Below are 23,132 nucleotides of genomic sequence, written 5' to 3'. Positions count from 1 at the left end.
GATAAATTCACAGACTTTGCTTAATAATGATCTGTTTAATAGGAAGTACCACATCTTTATTAATTTTATTTAAAGCACATAAGGTTAAAATTATTAGGGTATTTAGTAAGTAGGGCAGTACCACCTCAAATATCACACTGATAAGGATGGGTAAGGGATTTGAATTTGTTAACATGTATACCATTACACTTTGTTTTACTGCTAAATAGACCACTCCAATACCTGTTAACAGGTATATTAGTCAGAAAATGTTGGATGAAACTATCATTCTGTTTTTTTTTTGTTTTTTTTTTTTTGCTTGTTTGTTTTGATCACTTGTCTGTGTGCTTAATACAGTATTTTTGACTGGAAGCAGACTGGCCTCTCTGCTTGGATTACTTCTGAATATGGATTACTTCCGAATACCTAATAGAGTTAATAATTAGAGTTAATAATTCTGTATAATATTAATAATACTTCAAAAAAGTTTTTATTTTTTGATTTACAATGTTTTTAAGTTCGCTACTGCTACGACCATTTTATAATTTTTTCTGCTTTTTATTATATAGTGGTTAACTAGAGACACAGGAATTTAAATATTTCCACACAGAGAACTTTCTTACACTGTTTTGATTCAAAATTTACTCAGAACATTACTCTTAATTAGAAAGTTAAGAGTTGAGGTAGGCTTTTCTTGTGTTTTTATTATAGTAGGCCTTTTCTTGTGTTTTTATATCTTGAGTTTCAGTGGAATACAAACCACGTGGAATAGATACAACCCTGTTTTTGGAACACTGCTGGGCAATGGATGCAAAGTAACACCAGCATAGACATATGTAAAGAAGGTAAAAGCCAAACCACTCTCTGCACCAAAATGCAAGTCTGAACTCATCAATTTAGACAGTGAATCCTTTTAAGTAAAGCCAAAATAATTTTGTTTTCTTCATTTAATGGTAATTTTACTTATGTGCATGAGGAGTTACTTAATATATTTTATATTAAAAGTAAATATGTTGACTATTGTTAAAAGGGAAGATAAAGTTAATGGTGTTAGCAGCTATTTTTATTTTAGTTGATTAATGCAACTCCAGCAATAAGCAAGCGTAAATGAATTGTCCATGTATTTCCTCCTCGTGTTTTATTAATGCTTGTGGTACTGCCTTATGGGGTAATGCTACCAATGGCATTTATCATCATATTCTTATGTATTGTCAGTGCAAGAATGTAGATCAGAAATTAGTAAATGAGGAAACCTTAAGTTAAGGTGAAAAACAAGCAAAGTCGTGTAAACTGACACAGAAAATGAAAGTATGAGTTGTTTAATAAACTGAATCCATGGAGGTAATTGAAACATGTGAGCCATCTCTGTCAGTGGTGCAATAGGTAGCACACTCACCTTTGGTGCAGTGGGCCTTGAGTTTGATTCTCTAACCAGATAAATGGATTGCTGAGCACTGTGGTGGAATATAATGGGGTTATGCATTCCTGAGTGTGCCCTCCTTTGGATGAGATATTAAACAAAGGTCCCATCTGCTCGAGTTGGTGGTAGCTTAGGTGGATATGAAAGTTTCCCTGGCATGTATCAAAAAGAGTATGGGTCCCCTTTATTTAAGTTAGGAGATTGGTGTAATGATTAAGGTGTTTACCTTACAGATCCAAGGTGCAAGGTTTGATTCCTACATGAGGTAATTGGCTAAGCTTAAAATGGCCAATAAGGGCACTTAGCCTAGTACTAATTTATGAACCTAGTAGTTCTCCATCATTTTCACTGATCAGAATGTTAATATCTAATAGCAGGTTAATGGAGTATGTAGTTTAATTAAGCAAATAAAAGGATACAGTTACATCCCAGGAGTTAGAAAGGAAAGTTAACTGGGACAATATTGAAGGCATAATTAATTGCACAAGAATTATGAACAGTATTCCTAAAAATATAGTTGCAGAAGACAGGGATAGAGTGAGTTTTTTAGGGAAGGAAAATAAAAGGAAGCAAGTTGCTCTTGAAGCCTCCTTATCATCCAGAAGAAAGAAAGAAAGAAAGAAAGAAAGAAAGAAAGAAAGAAAGAAAAAAAAAAAGAAAGAAAAGGAAATATGGATATTGTTGGATGGATGAGTAGAAAGTATAACAGAAATAAGTAGGTGATGGGTGGAAACAGCAAGAGACAGGAGACAGAGTCTGTGTGGAAGAGCAAAGATAATATGGAGTTCAACAGTAATCAAACAGTAATCTAGTACCACTCGTGAAAACAAGTTAATAGAATGCGTGAATATATTTTCTTCAACAAGAAGTTACAAAGTCTAGGGGGATACCACTGAGAAGATTACATCCTCAAGTATGTTAAGTGAATGAGGGCTTTTTAGCATAATTTTACAGATAATCACAAAGACCTTGTTGGGTGATAAACATTTAATCAGATTGCTGTAGTGGATATTTCATGGAAGGCCCTTCTTTTATCTGCCAGTATTCACTGTGAACTTTTTATTATATTTCCTGGTATCTAACTTTCAAGAATGTTTAGCTTGATACCATATCTTCAGACATCTCGGATTTTGCAGAACGTCCCTGATTATGCCTTATATTTTTGCCCTCTCCTTTGTATTTTTTTTTATTTTCTGGTAAATTGCTATGGATTATAGTCAGCCAATAAAGTCAGATATTACAATTTCAAGCCTTTTATCATTCAGAAAAAATCCTTGTTGATGTAAAACCTGCTGCTCTATTAAGTTTTAGAAGTGCACTCGAGTAATATTTAAAATTGCTTCTGATTTCATGCCTTTGTCATCCATTATTTTTGGCTTTGTCCAGAATTCTTGAGCAAAGAAGTTGACAGGTATGACTGATTGAATGATGGGTCCTGTAAACTGAAATATTAACAGTGCTGTCTTAGGAGACTGTCTGTTATGCATACGATGGTATTTCAATAAAAGTAATGGATCTGAAGAACAATCAAGATATGAAGCAATCCTGACTTACAACAGGTAATGTAAGCAATTTTACATATTTTAACTCAAATCTTTCCTTAGCTGGTTTGTTTTTGTTAGCAACAGATTAATATGTTATGGGGTACTAAAAGTCACATACCATTTTAGTCAAATAATGAATTGCAGATATTATCTGAAATGAAGAATTTTGAATGGTGGCTGGAGAAAAGCATGCCTTTAGTTTTGAAGGAATTAGTATTAAACCTTATTGAGGAAGACATGCTTGGAACTAACTAACTGTTTATTGCTGCTATGCTGAGTAATAAAAATGTCAGGAGCTATAAAAAGTAGTGTAGATTTAACAGCATGATTGATTAGTTCTGTAGCTCAACAGTTCTATCACATGTCTTTTAATTAATATAAGAAAAACTGTATTTTTGTCACTGGACACACTCCAGTAGTGCTATGTTTTGTTTTGGCATGTTTTTTTTTCTTTTTATTTGCTGCATATGCTTAATTTGTAGCATTAAAAACACCAAATGCCTGCTGTGCTGATGCCAGATACTAATAGTCTTTGTGTTAGTAACAGGCGGTGTGCTATGTTAGATCCATTGGGTCTATATTACATGATCGAAGTTTCAAAACTTCAAATCTGATATGGTCGACACCATATAATCAAAGTTTTGAAACATCAAAAATGTAATAAAACGCAACAACTTACAAAAACAAACCATTTAAATGCTCTAAGCAGGGGGGCAAGCCCCCCTGCATCCTCCACACCTTCCGCTACTTAAATATACCAACTCCGAGATCACACTACAGGGCAGAAAAGGTAAATCTTCCCTTTCCATGATGTATAGAGATCCCCATTAAAAGATTTGAAGTTTCAAAACTTCGATCATATGGTGTCGACCCTATCAGATTCGAAGTTTTGAAACTTCGATCTTCTGATATAGACCCGATCTATTACATATAGGTACAAATACAATGAATGGGGCATTATCCAGGCATTTTTGTACATGTTCTATGGGAAAAAAAATAAAGGCCAAACTCACTTTAGGTGCTGCTCTGAATTCCCAGCTGTGTGCATTCTATTATACCATGGATATTTAGGCATTATACAAGCTGCTCAGGTACAATTCCCTTAGGAACTGTTACCAAGGATTTAGTTAATGGACAGTTTTACCTGTAGATCATCCAATCAGTGTTTGTTTATAGAGACCACACAGGCAGATTTCCTTATGAAGTACAAAATGCTCAGTTATTCATCTTGTGACTCAACAATTATTACGTTTGTGATGAGAGGTGATGCTAGCTGTCAACCTTATATTCCATGTTGCTAGTTCTGAGCTATGTCATTGGTTTTATTAAGTTACAATAAAATTCAGTGTGTCACATTTCACTGGAAGACTGTCTGTCTAAAAATGGAAAAATTAAAATGTAAAGAATAAAAGTCTTGAATGAAGAGGTGGGCAAGCTTGCATAGCCCCCACGTAGAAGACTCCAGACCTTGCAGTTTTTGCAGAACTGGTCCTTCACTGCACCACAACTTGAGGAACTCATAAATAATGTTTTACTAGCCTAAAGGAGAACATATTAAGTTACTTATCCATGCAGGATAGGCTTCAAGAAACAGTAAACAGTTTAGATATTCTATTATATGTTTTACCTACAGATAAGTGACATGCCTTCATTTATTCCTTATTTTTCCAATATCACCCTTCGCTGATTGTTTTTGCCAGTTTTTGTCTGAGGCAGTGAGTACAGGATTAATACGTATATCATGTGCAGACATTTAATGTGGTTCTATGTTTTCATGGGTGGATGCCTGTATTGTTAATATATTTTAAATAAGTGGTTTGTGGGTTATGGGGGGGTCATGTGGGGAGTAAATGGTTGTGTTGTCAATTATTTGCCTTTGATGAGTCAGTTTATGGTTGTTCAATTATTGATCTTTTACAGGAAGCCAGTTATTCAGTTTATAATTTAAAAACTATTGAATTATGCAGTGACGTTTTACTGAACTGTTGTTATGTCAGATGGAGAAAAAGAGCTGGAAGCATGCACACTTGTTTTGTAGTTTGTTAAACCATTTTAAGACATAAAGTGGAGTCCAAGAAGTGGTGTTCAGGAGTTAAGTAAATTCTTGATATTATACATTGGTACAGAGATTTTTACTGAACTTCTGGAGGGTCCTGTACTTGCTATAATTACATGTACATAGATGTGAGGGCCACCCACAACCCATAGCTATTTATGTCCTCACTGTGTTCACTACCTGCTCCTTAGAGTTCTGCCCATTAATTAATATCCTACGTGCTGACCCCCTGCTTCCTTACTCCTATGCATCACCTATTATCCATTCAATCAGTAATGGATAGAATTATAGAAAAACAGGCATAGTCACATAGATGTTATATTTGCTGCCTCCTGGGGCTTGGTTCTTCAGTTTGCAGCCAGTTGGAGTGGCTTCTTTATGGAGCCAACGCATCCTGCAATGTTAAAATGGGCTCTTACTTGTTGTTCCAGATATTTCTCATATTTCAGTGACATGGTGCAGTTGAATTTTGATCCTCTAAATTACCTATCCAGGATTAACTTGTGTGTCTTTTGCTCACTGAGTACAGGGGCATAATGCAAATCCCCTTTTTAAAGCAGGAAATGGAAAAATGATGAAAGAATGATAAGTTAGAAACAATTCTGATAAGCTCAGTCTGCATGATACCTTGTGTTTTCTGCACCTCTGCTATTATGACATGCGGTGTTCTCATTAACCACGCATAGACATTCAGTTTCCTCCTTGCTAGATCCCACTTCATATATTGTTCTTGTGTCACCAGACTTAATCACTGACCCTCTCTGTTCTTTCTTATGTTATTTTCAAACTGATATCCTTATGACTGCAGCCAAAATGAGAACAAGCTGTTCTAATCTATCCACTGAGTAAACCTGCTTATGTAAACATACTGTGAAATGACTCTTTAATTTTAATATTTAATACAGTTAACCAAATCTGCCTAGATGATTGTGAGAGTTGCATAAATTGCAAGTAAGAAAATAGCATTTTTGTTTATATTTTCAAAGCAGACAAGCATGTGATCTGCTAAATAATGACTCACATTTTTATTATTCCTGCTTTAAAATCAGTAACAAGGTTAAACCTTCCAGAAGAAGAAAAAGGAGTAATATATTTCTGATAAAGTGAGAGAAAAGCAGATGACAAGCATAAATACAGGCCTAGTACTTTAATGGACCATTTGTGTATCATTTACAGTCAGTATTTACTTTCTGAGCTGTGCCAGTTTGTATTATGAATGCACCACCTGTGTTTGCATCTAATATGACACTCTTGGGAACTCTTTTACTCAATGACTCAGAAATAAGACTGCAGTCCGAAAAGAAAACCATATTTAAACTGAACTGCAGCAGTCATAGCTGTACAGTGTATGAGATACCTCCAGGGTGCCTGCAATAAAACTCAGCTTATTAACTTGCGGTTTATACTCCACTGATCCCTTGATGTGAAAACTCAGTGGAAGAAAAAAAACTGTCTGTTGTAGGCTTTTAGGCTTTTATTCTTGCAGTTATGTGAGAAAGATGTAAAGCAAAGAACTCATACAAGATATACATGCCAGCATTTATGAAAAAATGGTTTTGTCTTGGAGATAGTAATGACGACAGAAAGTATAATTGTGATTTAAATCCTCTGTAAATAATGCATGAGTATTTATAAAATTTATTTTTTTTACTGTTAAAGACTTTTTAATATGGACTATAATTTTGTTTTGTATAATGCACGGCAGATTTTCAGTTCTTGTGGCCGCTATGTTTGAATGACTATTGACATGTTTAATGACAGAAATATTGTAAAGATGAAGCCCATCATTGCATAATACTTGGATATGGTTTATTCAAGAAATATGGGTTTAAGTTTTAATTCCATAACCACTTAAGAGTGAAAGGGTTGATATTTAGAAATCTTTGGGCTGGATACCAAAAGACAGTTGAAGATAGCACAGTCCGTAGAAGGAAGACATCAGTTCATTGTCAGAGGACGAGATTCTATAATGTACACTAAAACAAGACCAAGTAATTATCAATTCAGCATAGAATAATTATGGGCTCTCCACACTCTAGCTGGATTTCAAAACACAATGGGCAAACCCAATGTAACTTAAATGCAACAAAGTACTTCACCAAAAACTTTATGAAAGCACTCGGTGGAGACCATATGTGCTTTATCTTAATGCCACTAAATTCCACAGGTTCATATGAAATAATGTGGAATCTGCAACTCATACATAAAAAGAATAATGCAACTGGCATTTATTATACTTCAGCAGGCTGGAGTACTACAAGCCATACTAGAGAATAATCTGCAAATGTGTACTAGAAGGCAGCCAGATTGGCTCTGAGACATTCTACAGATAAGCCAGCTTTCTGACCAATAAATAATAGATTGTTGCTGATTAGACAGAGAGCTTGTGCAGGCCGCATTTAGGACACGTGCACCCACATGTATGTTCTAAGTCTGTGGGGTAACACAGTACTGATAGAAACAAAAGTGTGTCTCAGTGTAGGTGTACTGGCCTCTGGGACATTTCAGCAGTATTCAGGAGATGTTGTAGTAGTGTCACAGACAGCTGCCAGTTTCCTGGCAGCAATGAGCACCAAGGTGAATGATTGGATCTACTTCCTAACAGCAGGCATGGATCAAAGAACTACCATGCAACAGTCCTATGCCATAGCAAACTTCCCCAATGTCCTTGGTGCAATAGACTGCACTCATGTCCCAATTAAAACTCCAGCTGTACCTGATGCACAATGGAATATCAAAAGAATGGGGTGGCCATCACTCAGGTGTCAGCTGGCATGCTCAGCAGATGGCCTCAATACCAATATCATGGCAACACCCAGGTAGTGTGCATGATGCTGCAATATGGAGGGAAGGCAGTATGAATGATGGTTTCCAATAGGGTGAAATATCTGAGGAACTACCACTTGGTAAGTATGGGACCACACCTGTGATGTGAGCAGAATCTAGACCTGTTAACATAAAACATGAGGACAGCATATGTGTTATCTTCTTCACACAAATAGGTGACTGTGGTTATCCAGTGGATTTTTGGCTAATGATACCATACAGAGGCCCATTAACCCCTGCTGAGGATAAATACAGTAGAACACACACCATGACTTAAGACACCATCAAGTGTGTGTTTGGCATGCTGAAAGCAAGGTTCAGATGTCTGGACACATCCACAGGTGCAATACATTACACACCAGAAAAGGCATCACAGATGGTTACAGCACATACCATGCTACATAACATGATAACAGCAAAACATGGAAGCTTGCCAGCCACAGGTGTGGGCATGCCACCCCAAGAACTCTAAATGTCTGACAAAGACATATCAGGGCTGTCAGAGGATGATCACAAGAACAAAGGTGAGAAGACATAGGCAAGGGTGAGAGAAGGTGCCACAAATACAAATGTACACAGATTAAATAGTGGTATTCATGTCTTATCTGACAACAGCAGCACAGATCACAGCTAATGGAAAGAAACCATTAGTTTTTTTTTTCATATTGAACATCATACATAATAGATGCATAAGGTGTACCAGTAAGAACATATACACAACACTCATAGGAAAAATCAGTACAGGAATAATCTCTGCAAGGTCCATCACCACAGAAGACCAGACAGGCAAATGTCTGGGACATATGACGTGTGCACAACAGCAGGTGTTATTGGACAATAATAGCATGGAACATTACCTGTCAAACACCCGGTCTCACAAGAAATCTTGGTCCATGACGTGTCTGGGAATGTATCAGACAACTGAACAGCCAAAAAGAGAACTTTCTCAGTGTTGATGTGACAACCTGAACCAAAAACAAAACGCTGAACCCCTGTGTCTTGAAATGCTCAAAAAACAAAGCAAGGAAGCGAAATATAAAACTTTTAATATTCCAATGTAATCCAAAGTTTGGATTACATTGGAATATTAAAAGTTTTATATTTCACTTCCTTGCTTTGTTTTTTGAGCGTTTCAAGACACAGGGGTTCAGCGTTTTGTTTTTGGTTTTGGGAATGTATCAGCAAATACATGCTTAAAAGAAGGGTCTGTACACTAATATTGATGCATCACACATAGCATTCTGTGATGTGCAAGAGTGTGTTACTAAACAGTAGACCTCTTACAGCAGTATAAGTAATTACGAACATCCCAAGGACTGGCCAAAAAGGAAATAAATACAAACAAGCATCACATTTCATGCCCGATATGGAATATCACATAGAAGGCAACACTATAATGCAGTTTATTGCTGCAACATGATCCAGTTCCAGGTTAATATGTGCAAACATGTAGAGCATCAGTGACAATGACTATGCAACCTACATGGAGCATGCATCAATTTTGGGGATACAGCAACATAGGTATATGTATGTGTGCAAAATATGTGAGATATGGGAATGCACACATAGGAAGTACTTGTCAGCTTGGTGGTTGAAAATGGAAACAGGTGCACAGAAATGCAGTGAATGCCGAGGGTGAAGCATATACAGTACCATATTGTAGTGACACAAGTGACACAGATACGACTACAGAGGCATAGTTGTACATGTGGGAATGGCAGACAACAAAGACAAATACAGTGCAGCAATAAATTATGGATGACAAAGAAAACATTCTGTTAACCATGTAAATATCTGCTATATGTCCAGTAGCAAGTGATGAAATATGAAAGCATGACATCACATATAGTATTACTGTCATCAGTATCTGTAATAACATATACCATTGACAAAGAAGTACTACATATCACAAATTGAAGCTAATCACCTAGGTCAGTTAAATGATCACAAAAACCCTGTGGCATCAGAAATGTACTACATATCACAGATTAAAGCTAATCACCTAGGTCAGATAAATGATCACAAAACGCCTGTGGCATCAGATATTTGAGCAACCACTAAGAGATGAATTAGTCAGTGGTCAGCGCAGTGGTCATCACTGACACAGGGCCAGAATGACACAACAGGATACACACTGGATAAATTGCTAGTGTTATTCTAATGCATTATAAAGTACCCATGCTAATGACTCACACCACGGTCCTGGCAGCCCCTGCCACATCACCCCAGGGTGCTCTACCAAGGAGTTGGGAGTAGTGACTCTAACATGGTGGGATATAGTGTGGTTAGCAGCTTGGCTGCAATGTAAATGTCTGGATGTGGCTGCTGCACTCACAGCTATGTGACCTACAGTAAATGTGCATGTACATTGCAGCACAAACATTGATGTCTGAGGACCATGTGTGGATCTAATAAGAGGTGGTTTGCCTCTCCCTACTGGAGGTAATCTGCTTAGTACAGTTAGGGCACACAACACCTGGTTTATGGCACTGCTCTAGCACCAGTGTAACATAGCATTTCACCGAATATGCAACAGCTAACACACTGTCATGATGTGCAGCCACTGCCATCCTGACCTCTCCATGTCTGCGTTCCTGACCTGCAGCTGGTGTGTTACATGATTGGTGGCACAGGCATGTACACACTGGTCAGAGCCATGATGCTGCTGTGAGTGCTCATTTGCCTCTAATAGTGAAAGGGTACCTTTTTATACATGCCTGTGCACATCAGTTACACTCCCATGTGTAGTCTTAAGGAGAGATTTGGTCCATCACAGGGAAGACTCCTCATTATTACTGGACTCTGCATAGGAAATGGGTCAGTCATTCTGCATTATTGGAAGCAACTACATGTCTTTCCCCTTTCCAGCTGGACAATGAACTCAATGCAGTGGCCCGTATGCCATTGGCTGTACTGTCAGAGTGAGGCACATTACATCCCACCTCAAGGAGGCAAACAGTAAACGTGCTTCAAAACAGACAGATGACATGTCATATATAGTCTCAGACGTCAAATGATGCAGCATAAGACTGACATTTGGACAACTATACAAAAGCTATGCTAATCATTATCTGGACATACCAACTCATCATGGTTGTTGATGGTTCAGGGAACCTATATAACAGATGTTCATTATATTTTAATCACATATGACAGATAATGCCAATACAACTACTAAATCCCACCTGATATGTTCCCCTCTGACTGTGCCCTGTATAAAGATAAATGTACATAAATCTGTAGTAAGCACATACAAGGCATCACGTAGCATTACACATGAGGTATAATACACAGCAAATGTGATATATACATACCAGATAGGCAATTGTGACCTTCTGATTGCAGGTGTCCTGTGCAGTAGTACAAGACCACATTAGTCATGAAGATTACATATGTAATTATCAACAGTGAAATGTAGCAACCACATAGACTGCCTTACCAGGTACATATTCCCTGGTTTGGGAGTGCATCATCTGACGTAAAGCAGATCCTGAATTATAAAATGGCAAACAAACAAACAACCATGTGAGTATAATCCTCAGTCGTAATAGGAGGCAGAGGCACACAACAACTATGGATCACACTAAGAGGAAATGGAGACACTTACATGGCAAACGGTGCATATGTCATGCAGCTGTACCTGTGTACGGAACAAGCCAACATTAGTATCATAGATCACAGATGTGCTAAACAGTGTTGCATAATAGCAACAACATGAACAACCTAATCAGGTCTGTGTGCAGGATGCTCCATAGCTCATTTCTTGCAATAATGTATCTGTAGGTTAAAATGGGACACAAACAACAACATGTACGTACAGTCCACAGTCATAACAGGAGGCAGACACACACAACTATGAATCACACCAGCAGGATATGGAGACACTTACATGACATGTGTTGCTGCCATTCAGATACTGATGGTCCTATGCAATTGAAAAACACATCACACTTGTTGACAGTGTTATGTATGTACTGTGCTCATAAGATAATATGCTACAGCACTTACTTTATGCCTCTGCAGCAAATATGCTATCACATCCATAGCATAGTTCTCCTGCTGAAACCTAAATATAACATTATGGTAAGAACTGTGAATTATTATCCCTCAATGAGAATTGGTGTATGATGCAGTGTTTGTAAAAATCGGGCATACCTTTATGTCCTGGAACACATGACTCCATACCTCCTCCAGGTATCTGTCAGTCGTGGCAGGTGGTATGATTGGAGGCCAAGAACATTGTTTCCTTATCTGGGGGAAGCAATGCTGGCCCACCTCCAGTGGCATTCTCTTATAGCGGTGGAGTTTGTTGGCTGCCAGAGCAATGTCACCGACAGGCTTCTCTGGATCTGTTGTGACCACTCACAGCATTTATTGTGTGTGTCAGATCCATCCATAATTGATTCCACATTACAGTATTGCCTGTCTGCCCAAGCAGGTTGCATCCATGCTGGCACAGAACCCCATTATTATTATTTCATTTTCTCAGTTTGTAAAATTGTCTCTCCTGTTGAGGTTTGACTTCTGGAAGACAGGGTGATAAGCATATCTTGGAGTTTTTATAGTAGCTCTCATACTGGCATGACAATGTTAAAAGCATATGTAAAATGAAAGCCTTCCCTCTCATTTACAGTGCATAGCTATGCAAAACAATCCATCTCATTTATAATACTAAGAAACAAAGAAAAAGCGCTGGATACCACGTCTCATCCCAATGTCACACAATTTATTCAAGCACCAAACATGGAAGCACAAAGTCAACACAAACAAGAAAACATTAACGCTCCTATACGTTTTTGTCCAAAAACTTCATCAGATGTAAAAACCGTAACAAACGAGATTAATTTAAATTCTCTGACAACCAATCAGATGAACATAAGCAATGAATAAATTAATAAATTAATAAATTCAAAAACAAGCTAAAATATGTGCTAAAAATGTAAACCATCCAACACTGGAATACATGTATTGTTGAATAAAAATATATATTTTAGATATTATAATATATAAAACCCCTTCAGTGTAGGACTGTTTTCTATAAAAACCTGTGTAGTGAATGAATGTGTTAAGAAAAACATATAAAATATAGAAATATTTAAAATATGATAAATATACTCATGTTAAAATATTATTTCAACCTTGAATGTATGCTAAAATATAAGTACAAAGCAATAAAAATCTTAAATGTGTATCTAGTAATTATAGTTTAGCTGTTCTAAGCTTGAATACAGGTTTCAACGACACCATGTAATTTAAACCAGGGCTCTTAGTGGCTTCTAAAATTAGCTGCCAATATAACTCCCTGTACACAAGCCTAGTTTCCCAAAGACCACCCCTCGGATCAATATTGACTACCTCTATTACAAAAAATCTAAAGTTAGCATTTGTACAGTTCTGAGAGTGCTTAAATAAGGAACTAATCTCATTGTTTTTTTTAATATTGTAGTCATGTTTGTAAATCCTTTATTTGAGCTTTCTCTCGGTCTTGCCTACGTAGAACAAACTACATTGTCCACATGTTGCCAAATAAACCAAACCACTTGTTTCACAATTGGCATACCCCCTAGTTTTGATGTGTGTTTCCCTACTTGTCAAGTAAAAATCCTCTCCAGTGTAGACAAACCTACACTGACTACATCTCCCACATTTAAATGTGCCTCTTATTGTTGGAATAAGCATCCTTAAAACATTGTTTGGATGTTCCTTCAAAAATATTTTTTTATATTTCTCCTCTTTTTCTATATATATATCTCAAGGGTTGTTTAAAAAGGATGTCCAAATCAGACAGTCTAGCAAATTTATTCCATTCTTGGTCTATGATGTTTCTGACTAAACCACTTTCTCCATTATAAGTTAAAATTAAAGCAGAACCAAAACCAGGATTGTCTTTAGCACTAGCCATGGTCAGTGGAACAAGTGTTTCATCAGATCCTAATATTGGTGCAAAATGTGTACCTCTACCCTCATTGACTTCCCTGTATATATCCAAAAGTAAATTGTCTGGATAACCTCTTACCCTATACATATCCATGATGAATGTACATTCTTTGTGGAAGTCGATGTCACATGAGGTCATCCTATGTGCTCTAATTGTCCATTTACCACCCCTCTTTTTTGATGGGGTGGATGGGCACTAGAATAGTGTAGGTAGGAATTTGAAAAGGTTGTTTTTCTATGAATCTTTGATTTAAACTTGTGGTCTGACTTGTACAAGTATACGTCCAAGTAGTTCATCTCATTAGTACTAATCTGGTGAGTAAAATTCAAACAATTAGTTGTCCTGGATATGTATTCTAAAAAAATCATGGAACTTTTCTACTGAAATGTTCCAAAAGATGACAATGTCATCCAGGAAACGTCCATAGAAGTTCCAACAAGAGTTGTAATGTGAAAAGGAGACAAATTGTTTTTCCCACTGCAAAAGAATGATGTTGGCATATGTGGGTGCACAATGTGCACCCATTGCCACTCCTTTCAATTGCTTAAAATAATCTCCATTAAAAAATAAGAAATTGATCTGTAATGCAAGTTCCATTAACACCAGACAAGTATGAAACACCTTAAAAGGAATGTCCTTACAGTCCACCGTAAATTCTTCAAACCAAATCAAACCTGTATCATGGGCAATACATGTGACTAAATCTACAACATCCATAGTACAAAACATGGTGGTGTCTGCAATGTTGACTCCGTTGATGAGTTTCAGAAATTCCCATGAGTCTCTTAACAAATGTGTGCTAGCCATTACTAACTTCTTTAGTGCATTGTCAATAAATTTTGCCAAGGGGGCAGTCATGGAACCTTCTACAGAAAGAATGGGTCTCAAAGGTGGATCAGTGGAATTTTAATGTGTCTTAGGTATACCAAAGAAACTAGGTACCCGAGGTTTCTCCACATACAAAAAATTGTATAGTTCCAAGTCAATGAGCCCTTCCAATAAAGGTTCATTTAAGCAAATGTAAATCTTTCTGTAAGCTATATGTACTTCATTTAAAGAGAGTCTTTCATAAGTTGTCTCATAGTTTAATAAATCCAAAAATTTTGATTTTGCCTCATATAGAATGTGATCCATGAGGACTACCTCTCCCCTCTTGTCCGGTTTCATGATTCTAACGTTTTTATGTTTTCTTAAATCAGTGAGAAACGTGTGTTCCTGCTTAGTAAGGTTGGAGGGTACCTTATTCCCTTGTAGATGTTTCCTTATTTAACTTTCCACCACCATTTCAAAGTTTCTTAATTGTGGATGTAATGGTGGATTAAAAAGGGATTTCTTAATCAGTTTTGAATTATTTCTTTTGGCTTTACTGTCATAGTTGTGAAAAAATACTTGTAAGTTCTTCTGTCTGATACACATTTTGAAATCTATCAATAAATTAACTACGTTCGCTTTAGTCCTTGGAATGAAAGTAAACCCCTTAATGAACAAATCAAAATGATCTAGTGTGATATCAATGTTAGAATAATTAAATATATTAAAACCTTTACGTGACAAGATACAACAATTTTGTGTAATTAAGTCCACCTTTTCTGTGTCCACTGTCCTCTGTTTGGGCCAAACTGGCCCCTGTATGGTTGGTTCCCCTGCCAATAATTTACTGGGTCTTTGTATTTTAGTCTTTCTGATCTCCTTGGCTGGGGATACTCTAAAGGGTGTTCCAGCTGAAGTTTTTCCACCATATCTCCATTTGTATTCTGTACGCATTCATTGCCATTAACCCCTCCATTGAACTTCCCGTTTTTGGGTTTAGGATACTCTATTTTTTGACTATATTCATATTTATCTCTTTCTATTTTAGATCGCTTTCTCTCTTGTACTTTTTTACATTTGTCAGATATATTGTCTAAAACATCAAAATATTTTTTGTTTTCATTTTCCACCTGAAATAATAAATCATTAATGATACAATTGTTCATTTTGTCAATTTCTAAATACGTCTTCCATCAGTCTTTTGTTGGTGTCTGTAATTGCCCTCATAATGTCCTTGCCACATTTGTCAAATGCTAATGCCAAGTCCTTGTGAAATTGAGAGCCTTCAATCACATTGTTTGGGTATTTACATACCTTTAAGCCCTTTGGCACGATATTAGATTGTAAACAGTATTTTAAATAGTCGTTTTCCATCACCAACATCTTATATTTGTAAAGTAGTGTGTCCAACTTTTCTAATAAAGTCTTGTAACTGTTGTTACTGGTAGCCCTAACCCCAGAGTCTTTAAAATCAAATTTAAAGTCTAAAATGTAAGTAAATTGCTTTCTGGTACCTGTCTGATGCCCACCGACTATATGGATCTCTTCTGAATACGACAACGTAGACGGTACAACATTGTTGCCTCTGTTAGTCAAAAAGATGCTAGGTAATCCCTCCATACTCCATCATTCTCGTTGTGGTAAGGGAAATGAAGCAGACTGACTTTTTGAGCCATTTACAGTTGTCGTTCCTTCTTTCGAAGCTGAACGAAACAGAACTTCCTGGTTTCCAGGCAAAGCACTACCAGTCAGTGTAGTACATAGCATTTGACTGAGTGGTGCTAGCAAACCCACCAGTTCTGTTATCTGGCCAATGAGCTTACAAAGCTCTCCAATCTCCCCGCTTTTACCTCCATTATCCTGTACGGAAGTGTTGGAGTCCATTGTAGGTTTCATAGTCACCAAAACAAACCAAAACCAAAAACAAGGTGACCAAAGTGCTGTAGTGGAAAACTAAGAAACAAAGAAAAAGCACTGGATACCATGTTTCCTCCCAATGTCCCACAATTTATTCAAGCACCAAACAGGGTAGCACAAAGTCAACACAAACAAGAAAACATTAACGCTCCTATAGTATCCACACATTTTCATCCAAAAACTTCATCAGATGTAAAAACTGTAACAAACAAGATTAATTTAAATTCTCTGACACCTAATCAGATGAACATAAGCAATGAATAAATTAATAAATTAATAAATTCAAAAACAAGCTAAAAAATGTGTGCTAAAAAATGTAAACCATCTAAACACTGGAATACATGCATTGTTGAATAAAATATATTTATTTTAGATATTATAATATATAAAAACACTACAGTGTAGTATTATAATACTGTCATCTTCAGATAATCAGAATGAACATTAAAAACATGTCTGAATAGCTGATCCATATGCCCTAACACCATCAACATACATGTGCACACCTATCATTCCACTCAACAAGTTTGTACAGGTCATATGTGCAGAGGTAGGATTTGACTGCATGTCAGTGGAAATTGTGATAACTAAGGGCCAAACACATAACCAATGAGCCGCAACTCCAGTACTACAGGAATGGTGCTGTCACAGTTACATCCACATCCGAACACACCTCACAAAATTACCTCAAGATTGTTTTATGCACCTCAAATATTATAGCATATAATTATAAAATTCAGCTATACCCCAGAGCAAGGCTAACTAAGTGAACACAGCATTAAGTGCCATTTGCACCATACACAATTAATGAGGTTCATTATCAGTCTATGTTTTGTAATTCCATTAGTAAACTTCTGTGTAAATTTTTGAATATTGGCATATTAACCAAAACCTCAGTGTAAGTGTACAGTGCTCAGCATGGACCCAAGAGATATCAGTGGATAGGAATATCTGTAACACATGCCCGATGCCCTCCGATAGTCTGCCACCATCCTGTATGCACCAACTTTAAAATGTAATACTGACACATATTCTTTCATACCATTGTACCTGCAAATTGAGCGATATTTCATTTAGCATTTTTGGTAAAGTGTTTTAAAGAAGACTTTGAGAACCATACTGAGGATGTCAACCAAGAGGAGGCATCAACAAATTTGGGAGCTGAAATGGACAGATGAGGAGACAATGCAGATGCTCACTGTCTCTGCTGGAAATGAGAAGTGAATGTAAGCATGCCCCAGAAACTTTACAATGATCGACATCTGGAAACAGATTGTGAGGGAACACGTACACAACTGGGATCTTTCAGACTGCAGTGCAGGCTCACCACCACTATGATGACCTACATCAGAAGGATGCAGATAATCTTCACTGTAGGATGGCAGAGGTTCAAAGCAGCCACCAGATGCCTACATCAAGTTATATAGTCCATACCTTTACACCTACATTATTATATATTTATACATGTATGCATGTAGTAAGTATATGTCTTTATGTGAAGTACTGTGTTTAAAGTGCATTTCATGGGTATCTGTATTAATAATAGTAATTTACATGGAGGAAATTTTGTACTAGTCACTAAAGTAAACATTCACTTATTAACACATTTTGTGGTTTATCTGCAACTATATTGGGCCAGTATAAACATTATACAGGAATATCGATTATAAATATATACTAAAATGCACTTCAGACATACTAGTATAACTGTCAGTCCAGAACATCTTTTAAAACATTGAATGAACTTGTTAAGCAATATGGCAAAGTGATTGTTGTTTGCTTATGTGTGGGTTCAAATCCTGGTGTAGCACATTTCTGAAAAATTTTTGGCAGCAATTCATTTAATATTACACATCACATATGGAAGATCTATATTTATTTGGTAGCTTACACAGTACAGATTTTACACATCCAGCATGGTTGTGGTGCATTGGTGTCTATAGTGCTTAGGCCAGTGATGACTACTCATATTTCCATTATCCACTAAGCTTCTAGAAACATCATACAGTATACTTCTGTATATGTGAATATTGAGTAATGCATACATTAGAAAACTCTAAAGTTTAAAATGCACAACATAATTCATGTCTGCTTTCATCATTTTAAAATGAGACCAGTGCAGGACAGGTCATCATGGCTGAAATATGTGTGCGACTTAGAAACACAATGCAAGTACAAGAAGTTAGGATCTGTATTCCTTTACTGTCTTATGGTTGTAGGAACCCATGGAGACATTGACTGCCCTCATATCTACTTTACATTTTTAGGTTTGAATCCTGTGGTTGTACACTAATTGTTTTAATGGCTAGTCATTTGTTTAATGCACATACAAGTTTTTTTGTAAACTATGACAGTTAAACTCCACCACAATAATTTTATACCATGGATAAATGGGCGTTTCATCATTACTCCATACACTTTTACAACATAAAAAGAAATGTGATGCCATATCTCTCAACCTCTTTGCTCAAGAAATCTGGAGAAAGCCTAAAATTATGGAGGGGCAAAGGACCAAAAATAGGGACATATTTTAAATACTGGTCTTATGAACTTAGAAAGTTGATAAAATAACAGGATTTGTGTTAGTATGCATTTTCTTAAGTATGTGAAGTCTGAAACTCAAATGTCTGTCATTATTTAGTAACTTCTATCCTCAACGATTTCCCAGAAAAATCACAACTTTTACGAGGAACAGACCAAAAATGTGTGAGGCAAAAATCTGGACATTCTGCAAAAATCTGAACAGTTGAGAGGTATGTGTGATGCCCATTAGCTGACATAGTTAAGCAATATGCAAATATAAATGTTGTTGGCCTATGTGTGGATTCAGATCTCATTGTAACATATTTTGGATGATACTGGCAGTTATGCATGTTCTATTGCACAACACGCATGGGATATCTTTAGTTGTTTGGTAAGTTATACACTGGAAATTTTACATATGGTGCATGGCCATGGTGCATTGGCACCTATAGCACATAGGTTGAAGATGGCTACACATACCCCTATTATCCACAAGTCTTCTAAAAACATCATACAGTCATACCTCTCAACCTCTTACAGCAAGAAATCTGGATAAAGGCATAAATAATGGGGGAACAAAGGACAAAAATAGGGACAATTGTTAAGCATTGCTCTTACAAACTTAGAAAGTTGATAGAATAACATGTTTTGATTTAATGTGAATTTTCTGAAGGGTATGAAGTCTGAAACTCAAATGTCTCTCATTATGTTTTGACTTCAATCCTCAATGATCTGTCAATGATTTGCCAGAAAACCACAATTTTATGAGAAATAGGCCAAAACTAAGAGGCAAATATCTGGACAGTTGAGAGGTATGCATACAGCATACTTCTGTTAATAATGATGCATATCTGAATGCTGGGTAACACATATATGTTACCGCCACAGTTTAAATTACACAACAGTCTGTTATAATTCATTACTTTTTTTCAGTGACTACCTTCTTACCTAATTTATATGTTTAGGTTTGAATCCTCAAGTTGAACAGTAATTCCTTTAATGGCTATTTATGTCTTTCAGTTTTCTTGCAGACTATGACAACTGGACAGCCGCACTGTTATAGCTGAGGGGTATCACTGTCAGCAATGTGATGGCATACAGTCTCGATTGCATAGTTTTGGTTTTCGAATCCTACCGCAGACATTATATATGTCATTGACCAGACTGAATATAATTACACAAGCATGCCTGAATAGCAGGAAATGTTTTATGAATGGTACTGCTTATGTTCCTCACTTATTATTCATTTATGTTAAGGATGTCACCAGTTATGTTGCACAATGCATTTTGGATGTATTTTGTGCAGTGTGATGTTAAATGTATACCGCAGCTTATGTGTAGGGCAGCACTTATAATTTTCTTTCACTTTTCATGTAATATAATTACACAACTTCATGTTTCACTAATATGTGTATATACATGTCCATACAAAATGAAAAAAACACATCTATTCCTACACATACAGGTCTAGCTATTGATCTATATACATCCGCCTATGTACACATATACAGGTTTTAAATTGTATTTGTACATATATATACATATAGGAAGATTGCTGTGTTGAGGTATCATTCATTATATACACGTGTACACAATGTTATTGATTAGGATACAAAACCACAATAAGTTCAACATAAAATAACTGTGGACATTTGCAGGTCTTTGTCCACATGGTTAGGTATATCTGTACTCTTACACAATGTCATCTTACAGTGGCACACCTGTTAGTCTGTGCAATGTTTCCCTACATATTTATAGATGTAAGATTTTGACTTCCATCAATCTTAGTAAAGATCAGTTAGCTAGGCAGGTAGGGGTGTAGTTTGTAGTCTGAACATAGGTGATAATTCTAAGTTCAAAACTAGCATCATCCTGTTTGTCTGTAGTAATCCCCATGTGTGGACAATACTGAGAGTGAAATATCAATGACTGAATAAGCAAAGTGTAATATTGTATTGCATGGCTATGCTTGATAACACGTAATAATAATTTTTCACGTTTTTATTGTACACAGCAGTCATTATGCACTGAGCATAATCAATCCTTCTATTGATGTAATACATCATATTTTTCTGTTTGCAGCTGCTGAAGATCGGACCAGGGATTGAACCTCATGCATACACTGTATGCACAGGCTTGAGGAGCAGTTGAGAGAGAGAGGTATGTGTCATTACTTTCCATCTTTATGTCTCCAGAAAAAATATCAACATATTTAAATCTTAAGATTTGGGTATATAGTCTTATGACATTCAGGCATGCTAATGTTATGTCAGATTTCCATAAAGTATCTGCGAGTTATGTGTAATACAAAATGATTATTGCGAACAACATTAACGTTTACATAATTTTAAGTGGAATGTTGTCTTCTGTTATTAAAAGGCATTGCTTATTACCTTGAGGTCATGTGCTGTTTGTTAACACAACCTAAATGCAAGGCATCTGTGTTCAACTGGCATATTGAGGTGGTTGTAATGTTACCACTGTTTGTGCAGTAGGCAGTGGTTCTTGGTGAATTACATACACACACACACTCTTACACGCTGTTATTGAATGGCTATCTACCAATTCAACAGTCTTAAGGATTATGTTTAAAAATGAGAAGTGACCTTTTGTTTTTGTATAACACGTTTGCCCATGGACACATTTTTATACAAAAACAAAAGTTTTTTCACAATAATTTATGAAAAAAATATTTTTAAAAATTGCTTTTGAACATGGAAGACTAAATATATTGAGCCATGTTTAGGGTATTAATATTCATGGGCGGGTAGGTGTAAGGGGTTACTTATGTCTCTTAGGTTCCAGCTCTAATTATGCTGAACTGGCATAGGGGAAGTAATTGTAAAGACTAACACCCAGATTTACTATTCCTCCATGCAGGACTAGCTTACTCCTGTATGGAGGCGGCCGTTTAGGAGCAGGACGGCAGCGCGCCATGCATAATAATGAGGCATGCTGCCTGAGCTTCTAGGCTTACACGGAACATGTAACAGTGCAGAGGGAGTGTCTGAGAGCAGAGTTCTCAGAATAAAATTGCCCCCGCAATAAAGAACAGCAGAAAGGAGTATGAAATGAGTGAGACCACTCACAAGTGACCGCATATCCCCACCAACTGTCCCCCTTATGTACAACAGCAACAGTATACATAAATTAAATGAAGAAACCCTTTTTTTTTTTTTTTTAAATCTGATTAAAGCTAACCATAGGTGCGTGAGTGTGCCCATCGCTTAGCTATGGTTAATACTGCTTAAATAGCTGAAGAGGATAACAAGGAAGATATATGCAAATGAAGCAGCATAGCAATAGTGTAGTGGGCAGAGCATTTGCCTTACGAGCTTGCATTCCCAGTTTGAGTCCCACTGAAGCACATGCCATTTTCCATGGCAAACATGTTATGAGTAATAAACAAAAATCAGCAAATGAGAAATCGTAGTTCAAAAAATTTACTGAAACAGACACGTACAAGGTTTAAAGCGCTTTTTGTTTGCACTAAAGCAAACTTCTTCAGAAGACCTTGTAACTAAAAAAACACCACAATTAGTTACAAGGTCTTCTGAAGAAGTTTGCTTTAGTGCAAACGAAAAGTGCTTTAAGCCTTGTACGTGTCTGTGTTTCAGTAAATTTTAGGAACTACGATTTCTCGTTTGCTGATTTTTGTTTACTAGTCTTTTAGTTGTTGGGGATTATTCATGTTATGAGTAATATTTATGTTGCATAACCCACTAAATAACATATTTTCATGAACTAGAGTACTGCAATAAATGTACATGTGAGGTGTCAGTGTCATTATGAATAAGGCACTACGAAACAGGTTTAAGCACAAATAAGCAGTAGTAAGCATATTTAAGCAATAGTAAGTGGTCTTAAGCCCCTTTGTGTGGCGGTAAGCAATGCCTACACTGGTTAAGCAATTTTAAAGCTAACTCTCTGTAAGCAGATGTAACAGTAGGTTAGCAGTGCTTACCGTCGTGCAAATCCACTTCCAATTGTTCAAAAGTGTCTTAATCACTCTGTAGCCAAAGGCCATTGTTAGGTAAGCGGGTTTGCCCATAGCTTAGCCTGTTCAAAACCTGCCAATCACGGAAAAGTGTGAGAAATCGGCCCTACTTAAACCCAAGA

This window comes from Protopterus annectens, chromosome 3.part1, assembly GCF_019279795.1.
Source record: "Protopterus annectens isolate FY-2018-M chromosome 3.part1, PAN1.0, whole genome shotgun sequence".
In the NCBI taxonomy this organism is placed as follows: domain Eukaryota; kingdom Metazoa; phylum Chordata; order Ceratodontiformes; family Protopteridae; genus Protopterus; species Protopterus annectens.
Note: the sequence above shows the minus strand (reverse complement) of the source record.